Genomic DNA, 13,629 nt, shown 5'->3' on the forward strand with positions numbered 1-13,629 from the left:
ATTTTTAAATTGTCATCAATTAATAATGTCTACCTGTTTCCCATTTTTGATTTCCTGCTTTTATCCTAGTTATCTGCAAACTATATAATGTGAGGGATAATTACTTGGGGGGTCTATATATTGGAGGAGGGTCAAATATTTCTGAATCATCAGAAGAAATATGTAAACTGGTGGAAAGATTTGTATATCACTTATGTATTTGGTGTTTGAGATAGAGTTTTATGAGATGCTAGGAGCTGGGTCATCTCATTTTAGAAGTGGTAAATGTGTTATATGAAAATTTAAGTGTTTGGAAGAACATTCTATAGTGAGACCACTAGCATCTCCAATAAAGATTGATTTTCTGTTCTCCCTTTTGAATTTTAGATTTGGGGGCATGAAACATCCTAGGAATACTTTGCTACCCAACTTCTATTGCTTTTAGACATGGGCAATGTAATGTGAACAGGAACAATGCGTGCTGGTGATGACTCAGAATCTTAAATCACTGGTTTACTTCCCTCTAGGCCTCCATCCAACCAGTAGAACTTAGGACAGTGCTGCATCTTTGACCATCCAGACAATAAAAAGGATGGCAGAGCTATGTGATGGAAGAAACTTTGATCTTCAGTGACTAGAAAAACTACAGATGTCTGCACTCCTGGATGATTCACATTAGGTATGTTGCACAGGCAATAAACAGAATTCTTATTCAGTAAACCACTGAATTTGTGGGTGTTATTGTAGTAGATTATCTTTTGTCTTAACTATTGTAGTGTGGTGTAATTATAACATTTGAAACCAAAGAAACTCAGAAAAAAATAGATAATTCCAGACTCCTGGAATCTCTAGAAAGAGTTGAAAAGCTTAAGCTTATACTATAATCTCAAAGGTTAAAGTTGGACCTTACTTAGCTCTAAAAATGAGAGTTACCTAGGGATAAATGTCTCTCACAAGTTAAACAGCATATAATATTCTATCCCTATTTCAAATATGGAATGGAATTGGATAGAAATCAGAATGGATGAGGTTTAGCAATGAAATGATATGCATGGATGAAGTGAAAACTAGTGATACCCTTATATTGCTAATTATTTGGTAAAATAAATCATGAATATATATTGTAAGCACCTCAAAATCATTGCTGAAATTCAGTGTCAAATTAAAATGGTTTCTGATAGTTTTCTGATAGACCCATTTTTGCCACATGGGTATCACTGTTGCCTCAATTTCTAAAACAAAAAATAATCTGCTACTAAAGATGGAATTACTTAGAGCATTAAAGGACTCAGAAAAATGTGAGTTGAAGATTAAATAGAAGCTAAGCAATGGAAGCTGATATTAAAATGGGGTGACATTTTACCTATATCCCTATAAATGTTACAAAAGATAAAAATAAATCCTAGATTGAGAGTCTACCATTACTTTGACTTCACAACTCCAATGATAGATTTTCTTTGTTATATCCCCCAAATTGCATACAGTAGTATGCTTTGCTAAAGGCAAAACTGGATCTGAATTCTACTATGTTCTAAGGTTGTGGCTTTCTGGGAAAGATCTATAGTTTTGTTCTAAGGTGAGAGGGTTATATTGATAAGATATAAAGAAAGAAGACGTTATCAGAAATAGTGGGCATGTGAAACAAAAAGTAGATGAAGTTGGGAGGTATTCAGAAATAGTGCAAATGGACTTTTGGACCATGGGTATTCTTAATGTTAATGTAAGGGAAGTGACATAGACAATTTAAATGGGTGCAGTGCAGGTTTCTTTTAAAAAGAGAAGGATACTGAATCTTCTGTCTCCCAAGTGAACAAATTCTCCCTCAAGTAAAACTGTCTATAAAATATACAGAAAACTTTTATGCATGGTATTGTGACAAGCCTCTAAATCCTAGAGAACACAACCACAAAAATATTATTTTTGTTCAATATATAGAGCACATTTGGGATATATTACTGTTTATGATATATATAAAAGTGTTACAAATCTTTTTTCATAGGATCTTTTGGTTGCTTAGTAACAAGAATTGTAAGTACTAAAAAATAGGTCACCATTAAGTGAGGGATTTTCTTTTTTTTTATATCAGAACATATCTTTTGAGGATAATAATAGATATAAATCATGGGTATGCAGTGCAGTGCTCTGAGACAGCCCAAACTTTATAGCATTTTCATTTTTTTTCTCTCATTCTTCAATATTGTCTTCCCTACTGGGGAGATGTTAAATATAAAGCAAGTAAATTCTCTTATGTTTTCATAAATGTTTACAATTTTTCTTAACAACATGTGAATACTTCAAATTGTGTATGAAATGGGATAACATTCCTTGCACATTTAGAGGTAATACCAATGTTTATTATAACAATAATAACTATTCTGAAACTTCCAAAATCAAAGGAGTCATTATTTTTCCATAGATAAGTAGAATGTGAAATGTATTATTTCACTAATTTTATTTTTATTTTCTGCTGTTACCTAAAACAAGTATCCAGGGTATTTAATTTATCCTGATTTAGTTATTCACTTTGCAGGTGTGAGCCATTATTTATAATCACATTAGTTTAGTGACGTTCTAATTATTTGTTTGTTTACATAACACAGCTTAACTTGAACTCATTGAAGATTTATTTTCTTAAATCTTAGAAGAGACGAAAGCACTATATTTACTTTTAGTAAAGAACAGACATGAAAAGGCTCTCAGCCATCCAAGGCTCAGATAACAATTATAACGTCTGAACAAATTACATTTGAAAAATAAAGATATGAAGGCACTGGTGAATGATTAAAAGGAGACAAAACTGAAAGGAATAATGCTTAAACCAAAGGACCTGCACTATGGAAGATTTTCATATAAAAGACTCTTCACTTCAAGGCAAAGCCCAGTTTGAACACAAGAGAGCAAATAAGAGATCCATTGAAAAGCCACATTGTTAATAGTATGTGGAATAAGAGAACGAGATTAGGAGCTTCCCCGTCCGCTGCTAAATGAAGGGACAGATTCTAGTAGGGAACAAGATTTAAAAGGGAAGATTCACAAATAAATGGACCTGATTTTAAGAACAAACTTGAAGATTCAAAAAGGATAGGTAAAGGTGGAAGAACTGAGCAAAGGTTTCACCTGTTTCCCACCACAGGGAAGATATTTTGTGGAGTTGAAGACAAGTCAAGGTAAGTATCAGATAGCACAAAAATCATGACTACTCAGAACGAAATAACTGTACTCAGAGATTCTAAAATCTTCCATTGGCAATAATGGGCCTGAAATAAATAAATAAATATATATATATATATATATATATATATATATATATATATATATATATATATTATACATGCACATATGTGAAATCGCAGTAGATAAGAGAAGAAACATGAATCCATGGTGAAGATTAAAAGCAAACAAGAAAAAATGACCCTGAATCATCGCATGAATTGAAGTTAGCAATTGAAGAATTAAAGGAAAATAAAGTTACAATAAATTAGCAGGAAGTAGTCTCAGAAAAGTTACAAAACTAAAAAATAATCAAATGTACATTTTAGAAAAAAGATGTATAGTACCTGAAAATAAAAATCCAAGGGTAGGATGAACAATTGGCTGAATATAGAAGAATAAGTAATTAAAATGGAATATAATCCATACATATCATCTAGTGTGAAGGACAACTTAAAAAAAAAAAAAACAAGTTAAAAAATGTAGCATGGGGTGGTGCAACGGTGACTCAGTGACAAGAATTCTCGCCTGTCCAGCTGGAGACCCGGATTTGATTCCCAGAAACTGTCCATGGCAAAAATAAATAAATAAATGAAAAAGTAGCACAGCATCAGTGAGTGATAGAATAATATCGAGCCTCTAATAAATGTGCCGTTGAATTTCCAGGAACAACACAGAAGCAAACAGAATATTTTAAATAGGAAAGGCAAGGAAGTTCCCAGATTTGGTGGAAAACAAACTTTCAGATCTAAGAAATGCCTCAAAACCAGAACAGTCAAATAGAAAGGAAAAAATTAGCAGAATAAATAGGCACATTATAATCAAATTGATAAAAAAAAAAAAGAGAGACAATCTTAAAAGCAGTTAGACAAAAGTATCACATTACATGTAAAGAGACAGTGATACAATGGATGGCTCAATTTAAATATATAAAAGAAAATCATAAGACAGAAGAAAATAGAGTGGTTATTAGAATTCTGAAAATGTCAACATATAATTCAATGTCCATATAAAACAATCTCTGAAGACATAATCCAAATAGTGTAATTTTCTTATGGATGAAATTTGAGGGATTTAATTATCATGAAATTATGTTTCATAAAGCACAAAAAAGAATCTCTAGGCTAAAATGAAATGGCAATTGATGGAAACCTAGATCTATAAATAAGAATGAAGTCAGATTAATGGCAAATAAAGGTAAAACAAAAGACTAGAATATTTCAATTATTTTTTAAAATACTTTACTATTTAAATGAAATATTACTGCATTTTATTTAGGGATGTAAAAGTATGTAGATAATACATATATAAGAATCATAACAGCTATATCACATACCATGGTTTAAATAGAGCTATGCTGTTGCCAATTCCTTATTTGAGGATGAAGTGGAAAAATATTTGTCCTAAGTTGCCTTTGATAAGTAAAGAAAGAATATTTTCTCTCAAACCACTGGAAGAAATAGTGCAAAGAGGATGAACTAGAAGAATTAAATGCCAAATGGAAGAATTAAAATGCCGTACTAATTGACATACTCATATAAAAATACCATATTCATTTAAACCAAAGAAGGCAGCAAAACAGGGAGGAACAGAAGAACAAAACACAATACTTTGGTTTCTGAATATGATGGAGTAACATGGATTGGGTTTCCCCCTCTCCCCTGGGAAAAAAAAAAATCCAAAGAAAATACGAACAAACTTTATCAGGACATGGCATCAAGTGGCAAAAGAAATTCATTACTGACAGTAAACAATGGAGGTTAGCCCAATAATTGCCCAGGTTTTCTGTCTGAGAGACCTTATAGAGTATGCTGCTGGCAGGAATACAGGCTGAGTCTGATGGACATCCTGAGTAAAAGCAAGGAAGTTATAATTCAAAAAGACAAGGAGCTTAGGGGTTTTCATTAAAGAGTACAAAAGTGGAAAATGTTGCAAGAGGGAAAATTCCAGAGTTCTGCAGGGAGCTCCCAATGTACGCAGCAGAATATTGATTAGTGTGTGCGTGGACACTGCAGCTAAGGAAAGAACCATCTGAAAGAATTAGAAGGCATAAAATGGATTAAAAACCATAAAATTCAACTATATGCTGATTTCTAGAAACACATTTCAAATATAAATACATATAGGTTGAAAATAAAGGGACAGGTAATATTACGTGACCCCAATGCTACTCAAAGTGAAGCTGGGTTAGCTCTATAAATGTGTCAAAATAATTCCAGCAAAGAATATGGTCAGGGATAAGAAATGATATTTCAGAATGATAAAGGGGTCCGTTTATTGAGAAAATAAAACAATACTAAATGCTATGTACCCAAAAAGAGTAAAAAATAAGAAGCAAGAGTTGTTGGAACTGTAGGGAAAAATAGACAAATCCATAGTTTCTTTCTGGTATTTCAATAGACTCTCAAAAATTGGCAGAAGGAACAAACAGAAAACAGGCAAGGATATAGAAAACATGCCCAACACTATCAACCAGGTTGAAAGCATTTCTAGAAACACAATCCATTAACGGCAGAATGCACATGGGGGCATTTATCAAGGTAAACCATAGTCTTGGTCATAAAATGAATCTCAATAAATTTTAAGAGATGTGAGTCATGGAAATACCATGGAATTAATTTCTAAGCAATGTCAAAATAATCTCTCAAAAATTCTCAAATGTTGGAAACGTAAATAACATATTTGGTAATAACTCATGAGTAGAAGAGAAAAAAATCAAAATGGAAATTAGGAAATATTTTAAACTGAATGAAAGTGAAAATGAAACTTGTCACTATTTTGGGGATGCCACTTGTGATGGTTAGGGACATGTGTCAACTTGGCCAAGTTGTGGTACCTGTTTATCTGATTGGGCAAGTGCTGGTCTGTCTGTTGCAATGACGACATTTCATAAGATTAGATCATGATCACGTCAGCTGCATCCACAACTGATTCCATTTGTAATCAGCCAAAGGGGAGTGTCTTCTACAATGAGTGATACTTAATCTAATCACAGGAAGCCTTTTAAGGAGGATTCAGAGGAGACTGTTTCCATTCCTGCTTCAGCTGGTGAGCCTCTCCTGTGGAGTTCATCCAGACCATCCATCGGAGTCGTCGGCTTCACAGCCTGCCCTGTGGGTTTTGGACTCTGTGTTCCTGCGGTCACATGAGACACTTTTATAAATTTTATATTTGCAAGTATTCCCTGTTGATTCTGTTTCTCTAGAGAACCCTAACTAATACACCACTAAAGGTGCATGTAACTGAAAATTTATACTATTAAATGCCTATAGTACAAAAGAAAAATACTGCTCAAACTGCAACTTAATTTTACACCATAAAACTCTAAAATAAAATGGACTAATGAAATCCTTATAAGCAGAAAAAATGAATCAATAAACATCTGATTATGAAGAAATAAAGTGGATATAAAAAATCAGCAGAAAAAATCAAAAGCTGGTTCTCTGAAAAAGTTCATAAACTTGAAAAACTGCTAACCAAACTGATCAGGAAAAACATAAGATACTAATAACTCATATCAAGAATGAGAAAAATAATGTCATTACAGATTCTACAGATTATGAAAGAATTATAAGATTATATTATGACTGACTCTATGTCAATATGAAATTGACAATTTATTTAAAGATATCTTATCGAAAGTTGATTCAAAAAGAAATAAGTACTCAACATGGGTCTATATCTATTGCAAAATTGATTTATTCTTGATAAACTTTTCTCCAAAACTTTCATGCCAAGCTGGTTTTAGGGTTGAATTTTACCAAATATTTTAAAGAGAAATAACACTAATTCTAAACAAACTCTTTCACGTTATTGAAGAGGAATGATACTTCCAATCTCATTTCACCAGACCAGCATCACTTATCGTTTATAAAAAAAAAAAAACTACAGACCAGTAGCCATTATCAAGTTAGGAGCAAGAATTCTAAAAAATGAATAACCAAAAAATGAATTCATTAATATAATAAAAAGATAATATACTATCAGCAAGTAGGATTTACCCAGAGAATTCAAGATTGGTTTACCATTTAAAAATCCATCAATACAATTTACTATACTAAAAATGAAAAAAGTAAAAAAGAATGATCATTTCAAAAGACATAGAAAGGGGGTGTAAGGTAGTCCAGTACTAGAATTCTTGCCTGCTATGCAGGAGTCCCGGCTTTGATTCCCAGCCCATGCAGTTCCCAAACAAAGAAGCAAACAAGCAAGCAAACAAATGAAAAATCAAACAAAAAATTCAACAGGTGGTGCTGCAATAAGGGTATACTCACATGGAAAAAGAATGAAATTTGACCCCAACCAAAGAGCACACAAAAAAAAACGACAGAGAAAAAACATTTTATGAAATCCAACATCTATTCTAATCGAAACTTTGATCAAGCTATGAGGAAATAGAACTATCTCCAAACCGCAAAATGGAATTATGCAAAATATACAGCTAGCATCGTACCTAATGAAGAAGACTGTAAACTGTATCCTTAAGGTCAGAAATGTAACAAGGAATTTTTCCCTACTAGTTCTATTAAATACTGTAACCAAGATTCTTATCAGTGCAATAGACAGGAGCATAATAACCAGGATGAGGGATATAGGAATGCAAAGGAGGAAGTAAAATGCTCTTTATTTGTTAAAGACATGATTATATAGAAGATACAAAGTAGTCTCCTAAAAAAGCTAATAGCACTAATATATGGAAATTTAGTCACATTGTAAGATATGAGAGCAATATAAAAAAATCAATTGTAGAGAGTAGTAGGAAGACAGCAGACTAGAAAGCTCCAGGAATCAGTCCCTTCATCAAAACAATTACTGAACTGGCAGGAACTATCTAAACCAACTATTTTGAAATGCCAAAGTTTAGTGAAACACTGCGTAGCATCCAAGGAAGAGTTGGAAGATGATGCTAGAAACCTGTGGTTAATGCTGGTGTATTTCAACGTTTTTGAAGCTGCTACCTTTCCTTGCCTCTTACCTTAATGGCAGGCAGCAGTTGGAAAGAACAACCTGTGCCCCTGGTGCAATGTTCCAGTGTCAAAGTGGGATATAAACACTTAGTCCTCTAACCTGTGTGGCCTGATGGCTGATCACCACATTTGATCAGCCACATCAGATGCCTGGAGGCTAGCTCTGATGGTGACCATTGTTGCATCCACCCTCAGACAAAAGTGGTAGAAGAATTTTAAAGACAGCAGCTTTCTTCAAAATTATAGACAACAGTTAAGGGCCTCAGTAACTGGGCTACTGAGGATTACTGGTAGCTGTACTGATTCATCTCCCACCCTCTCCCCAATGCAGGGTAGAGCAGTCTCTTCTCCCATCATGGGTCCCTAACCCTGACCAGAAGGAACAGAGTAAATTTTACGCAAATATAGGATGCCTATGAGTCTGTGCCAATCTATTTGGTGGAAGTCTGAAGATGCTGAACCAGGAAACTTATCTCGGGCTCAGAATTTGCCTTAAAGCAAGAGAAACAGCTTACCTAGTTAAAGCAGTGTAAGAAACAAGGCAATGGAGTCTGAAACAAAGAACTACTTGTATTAAGTCACACATATAAATATGGCAGGGGTGAAAGTCTCTCAAAATAGTAAAGAGGGAATTTGAGCTTCTATAAACTGCAAACTTAAGCTAGAAAAAAAAAAAAACAGAAGGGAAAATGGAGAATTCACAAATACTTGGAAATTAAATAATCTTAAACAACCAAAGAAGAAATCACAGGGAAATTAGGAATTACATTGAAAAGAATGAAAATGAAAACACAATATATCTAAGTTTATGGAATGCAGCAAAAACAGAGCTGAGGAGAAATGTATAGCTTGAAATGTTATGTTAAAAAAAAAGAAAGATCTCAAAACAGAGAATAAATCTTATCGCTGAAGGTCTAGAAAAAGAAGAGCAAGCAAAATCCAAAGAGAATAGAAGAAATTAAATAATAAAGATTAAAGGAGAGAATAAACAAAAAGAGCAAAAGTTGGTTCTTTGAAAAGCTTTTAAAAAGCCACAGATTTTGCCTCAATGGATAAAGAAAAAAGAGAGAAGACACAAATGATTTATACCAGAAATGAAAGAGGAGGAATTACTACCCACCCCATAGAAATAAAATGATTATAAGAGCACACCATGAACAAAAAATTAGAAAAATTAGATGAAATGAACAAATTATTATAATTACACAAACTACTTGCATTAAAGAAGAAATAGAAGGTCCCGGAAGACCAATATTAGTACAGAGATTGGATCAATAATCAGAAATCACCCAACAAAGAAAAGCTAATGACTAAATGGAGCAACATGTGAGTCTTATCAAATAGTCCAAGAATTAACACCAATCCTGCTCAAGCCCTTCCAAAAAAGTGAAATCAAGGGAATATTCCTGAACTCATTTTATGAGGCCAATGTAGTGGGGCGCACCAACAGAAAGACCACACAATATCAAATTGCTAGCCAATTAGGAGTCTTTATTAGCCAGCCAGTGTCTGCCTTCCATCCCCACTACTGGGGTTCTGGAGTGCAGCCCCCAGCCTGATTTTGTGCAGGCTTTTAAAGGTATAAACCATATCCTGGGGTTTTTGAAATAAGTAACCAAGCAAGCAGGTACAGAAGCGGAAAAGGAGCGGTTAGCTCTTTTGCAATAACAGGATGCTTTTGTGACCCTGATTTTAGCTATGTTTTTATCAATAGAACATTTTCTCAACCCTTCACACCAACATCACCCTCATACCAAAGTCAGATGAATATACCACAGAAATGAAAATTACAGGCAAATATCCTACATGAAAATAAATCCAAAAATCCTCAGCAACATCCTAGAAAACTGAACCAAACAGCACATTTAAAAAGTATACACCAGGGCGGGCAACGGTAGCTCAGTGACAAAGTCCTTGCCTGCCATGAAGAGACCCAGGTTCGATTTCTGGTGCCTGTCCATGTGAAAAAAAAATTATACACCAAGATCAAGTGGGATTTATCCCATGTATGGAAGGATGGTTCAACATAAGAAAACCAACTAATGTAACACACCATATTAATAGAGCAAAGGAAAAGAAATTATATTCTCAATTGACTCTAAACATGTGTGTTCTAGTTTGCTAGCTATTGGAATGCAATATACAAGAAACAGAATGGTTTTTAAAAAGGAGAATTTAATAAGTTGCTAGTTTGCAGTTCTAAGGCCGAGAAAATGTCCCAATTAAAACAAGTCTATAGAAATGTCCAATTTAAGGCATCCATCCAGGGAATGATACCTTGGTTCAAGAAGGCCGATGAAGTTCAGGGTTTCTCTTTCAAGTGAGAAGGCACATGGCGAACACAGTCAGGGCTTCTCTCTCAGCTGGAAGGGCACATGGCCAACACAGCATCATCTGCTAGCTTTCTCTCTTGGCTTCCTGTTTCATGAAGCTCCCCATGAGGCATATTCCTTCTTCATTTCCAAAGGTCATGGGCTGGTGGACTCTGCTTCTCATGGCTATGTCGTTCTGCTTTGCTCTCTCCGAATCTCTTTTGTTCTCCAAAACATTTCCTCTTTTCTTGGACTCCAGAAACTTATCAAGACCCACCCAAATGGGTGGAGACATGTCATCTAATCCAGTTTAACAACCACTCATGATTAAATCACATCTCCAGGGAGATGATCTGATTACAGTTTCAAACATGCAGTATTGAATAGGGATTATTCTGCCTTTACAAAATGGGATTTAGATTAAAACATGGCTTTTATAGGGGACATACATCCTTTCAAACCAGCACAATGTGTTTAACAAAATCCAGCACCTTTCTTGAATGACACATTTACAAAATTTGGAATAGAAGGAAACGTCTATGAAAAAACCCAGAGCTAAAATCTTCATGTTGAAAATTTGAAAATTTCTCCTTTAATATCTTGACAAGAAAACTGTATCTACTGTCACCAAGTTATCCAACATTTTACAGGAAGTTCTTGTCAGAACAATAATGAAAACAAAAGAAATAAAAGGCATGCAAATTGGAAAAGGAAGTATAAAAATTTCCCTATTTACTGATGATATGATCCTATTTAGAAAAAAGCCTAAAAAGTTTACAACAAATCTCTTAGAACTAATAAAAAAATAAAGCAAAGGTGTGGGATACAAGCTCAACATGCCCAAATCAGTAGTCTTTCTATATACTAGTCCTGAACAATCTAAAGATAAAATAAAGAAAACGCCACTTGCAATAACAACTCAAAGAATCAAATATCTAGGAATATATCTAAGGATGTAAAGCCCTTGTGCACAGAAAGCTACACACATCATTAAAAGAAATCAAAAAATAAATAAATAAAATAAATAAATTTTCACATCAATGCAATTCCAACCAAAATTCTATAGCCTTCCTTGCAGCATTGGAAAAGCCAATCGTCAAGTTCATATGGAAGAGTAAGGGGGGTCTGAAGAGCCAAAGTCATCTTGAAAATGAGAAGTGAAGATGGAGGACTTACACTTTCCAATTATAAAAATTATTACCTAAATATAGTAATCAAAATATCATGGTACTGGTATGAGGATAGACATAGAGACTTATGGAATCAGATTGAGAGATCAGAAAACATTCCTCAAATGTATGGCCAACTGATTTATTACAAGGGCACTATTTCTGCTCAATTGGGAGAGACTAGTCATTCAACAAATGGCGCTGGGGTAAGTGGATGACCATATGCAAAAGAATCAAGATGGACCCCCACCTCATAACATATACAAAAATCAATAAAAAAAAAAGGATTAAAGGCCTAAATGTCAGAAACAGAACTATAAAACTCCTAGAAGTGAACATACGGAGCATATTCAGGAACTTTTGTTACACAACGTTTTATTAGCCCTTGTAGCAAAAGCACAAGCAAGAAAAGAAAAAATACATGAATGGGAGCTCATGAAAATAAAAACCTTGAATGCATCAGTGGTTTTATCATGAAAATGAAATGACAACTTACTCAATAGGAAGAATTATTTGGAAATCATATGTCCGATAAATGTTTAACATCCAGATTACATAAAGAAATGCTACAACTTAACAACAAAAGTACAAACAAACTAATTTAAAAATAAACAAAAGTCTTGAATACACATTTCTCAACAGAACATATAAAAATGATGAGGAAGTATATGAAAATATGTTGAACATCATTAGCCATTTGGGAAATGCAAATCAAAATCACGATGAGGTACCATTTCAGATCCCCTAGAATGACTATTATTAAAGTCTTTATTTTTCCTTATCTGTCCTCCTGAACACTTTTGTCTTAGCAAGTGATCAACATGATGATTTAAAAGCCAAGTTATTGATAAATAATTGAGGCACAGATAAAAATATTAATATCCACTGTTTACCATCATGTTCTTTGAAATAGAAGTGACCATGTATACTATCTGGCTGAAGAAGTGACAAAAAAGCAATACCTACTTCCCCTCCAACTCGGCTTTTGGCCGTGGGTAGGCACGCAGGTTCAATATGCGGATCGAGAAGTGTTATTTTTGTTCGGGACCAATCTATCCCGGTCATGGCATGATGTTCGTCCACAACGATTGTAAGGTGTTCAGATTCTGTAAATCCAAGTGTCATAAAAACTTTAAAAAGAAGCGTAATCCTCACAAGGTCAGGTGAACCAAAGCATTCCGGAAGGCAGCTGGTAAAGAACTTACAGTGGATAATTCATTTGAATTTGAAAAATGTAGAAATGAACCTGTCAAGTACCAGCGAGAGCTATGGAATAAAACTATTGATGCAATGAAGAGAGTCGAAGAAATTAAACAAAAACGCCAAGCTAAATATATTATGAACAGATTAAAGAAAAATAAAGAACTACAGAAAGTTCAGGACATCAAAGAAGTCAAGCAAAACATCCATCTTATAGGGGCTCCTCTTGCAGGCCAAGGAAAACAGCTGGAAGAAAAAATGGTTCAGCAGTTACAACAGGATGTGGACATGGAAGATATTTCTTAAAAAGCTCACTATCTGTACCCATTCTATATGTGTTTGAAAATCTCTTCTGAGGAGTTGCAACTTCTAAACTATTGATTTGTTTTTACCATAAGATCACTGAAATGAAAGAATTAAAAATACATCCCTCCTAAATTGCTAGCTATAAAACATCAGATGTTATGGATGTTACATTTTATCTCAACTTTAACCTTCACTGATAAGTTGTACTTATATAAATCATGAAAATTCTGTAAGTACATAAGTGAATTACAGGCATAAATGGTCATATCATTTGGATAATGGCCTTAGGTGTCATTTATATAATAAGGAAAATGACAAAATTTCATGGTTAATGATACATAAAATCTTTCTTGGCATATACTCCTTTTATTTATGTTATAGAAGGAGAGAATACAGTAAGCAATTAAAAATCTGTATGAAAACGGGTCTCAAATGATACTTTTGCTTTTAAGATTTCCTGTTTTGATTTACTAGCATCTAACATTT

At 33.9% G+C, this 13,629-nt stretch overlaps 1 pseudogene; it reads left to right on the plus strand.

Annotated features, from left to right (window-relative positions):
• The first annotated feature begins 12,607 nt into the window (after positions 1 to 12,607).
• LOC143668423 (putative ribosome biogenesis protein RLP24 pseudogene) lies at positions 12,608 to 13,154 on the plus strand (annotated as a pseudogene).
• The last annotated feature ends 475 nt before the right edge of the window (positions 13,155 to 13,629 follow it).

The sequence above is a fragment of the Tamandua tetradactyla genome, chromosome 24 (genome assembly GCF_023851605.1).
Source record: "Tamandua tetradactyla isolate mTamTet1 chromosome 24, mTamTet1.pri, whole genome shotgun sequence".
Classification (NCBI taxonomy): Eukaryota; Metazoa; Chordata; class Mammalia; order Pilosa; family Myrmecophagidae; genus Tamandua; species Tamandua tetradactyla.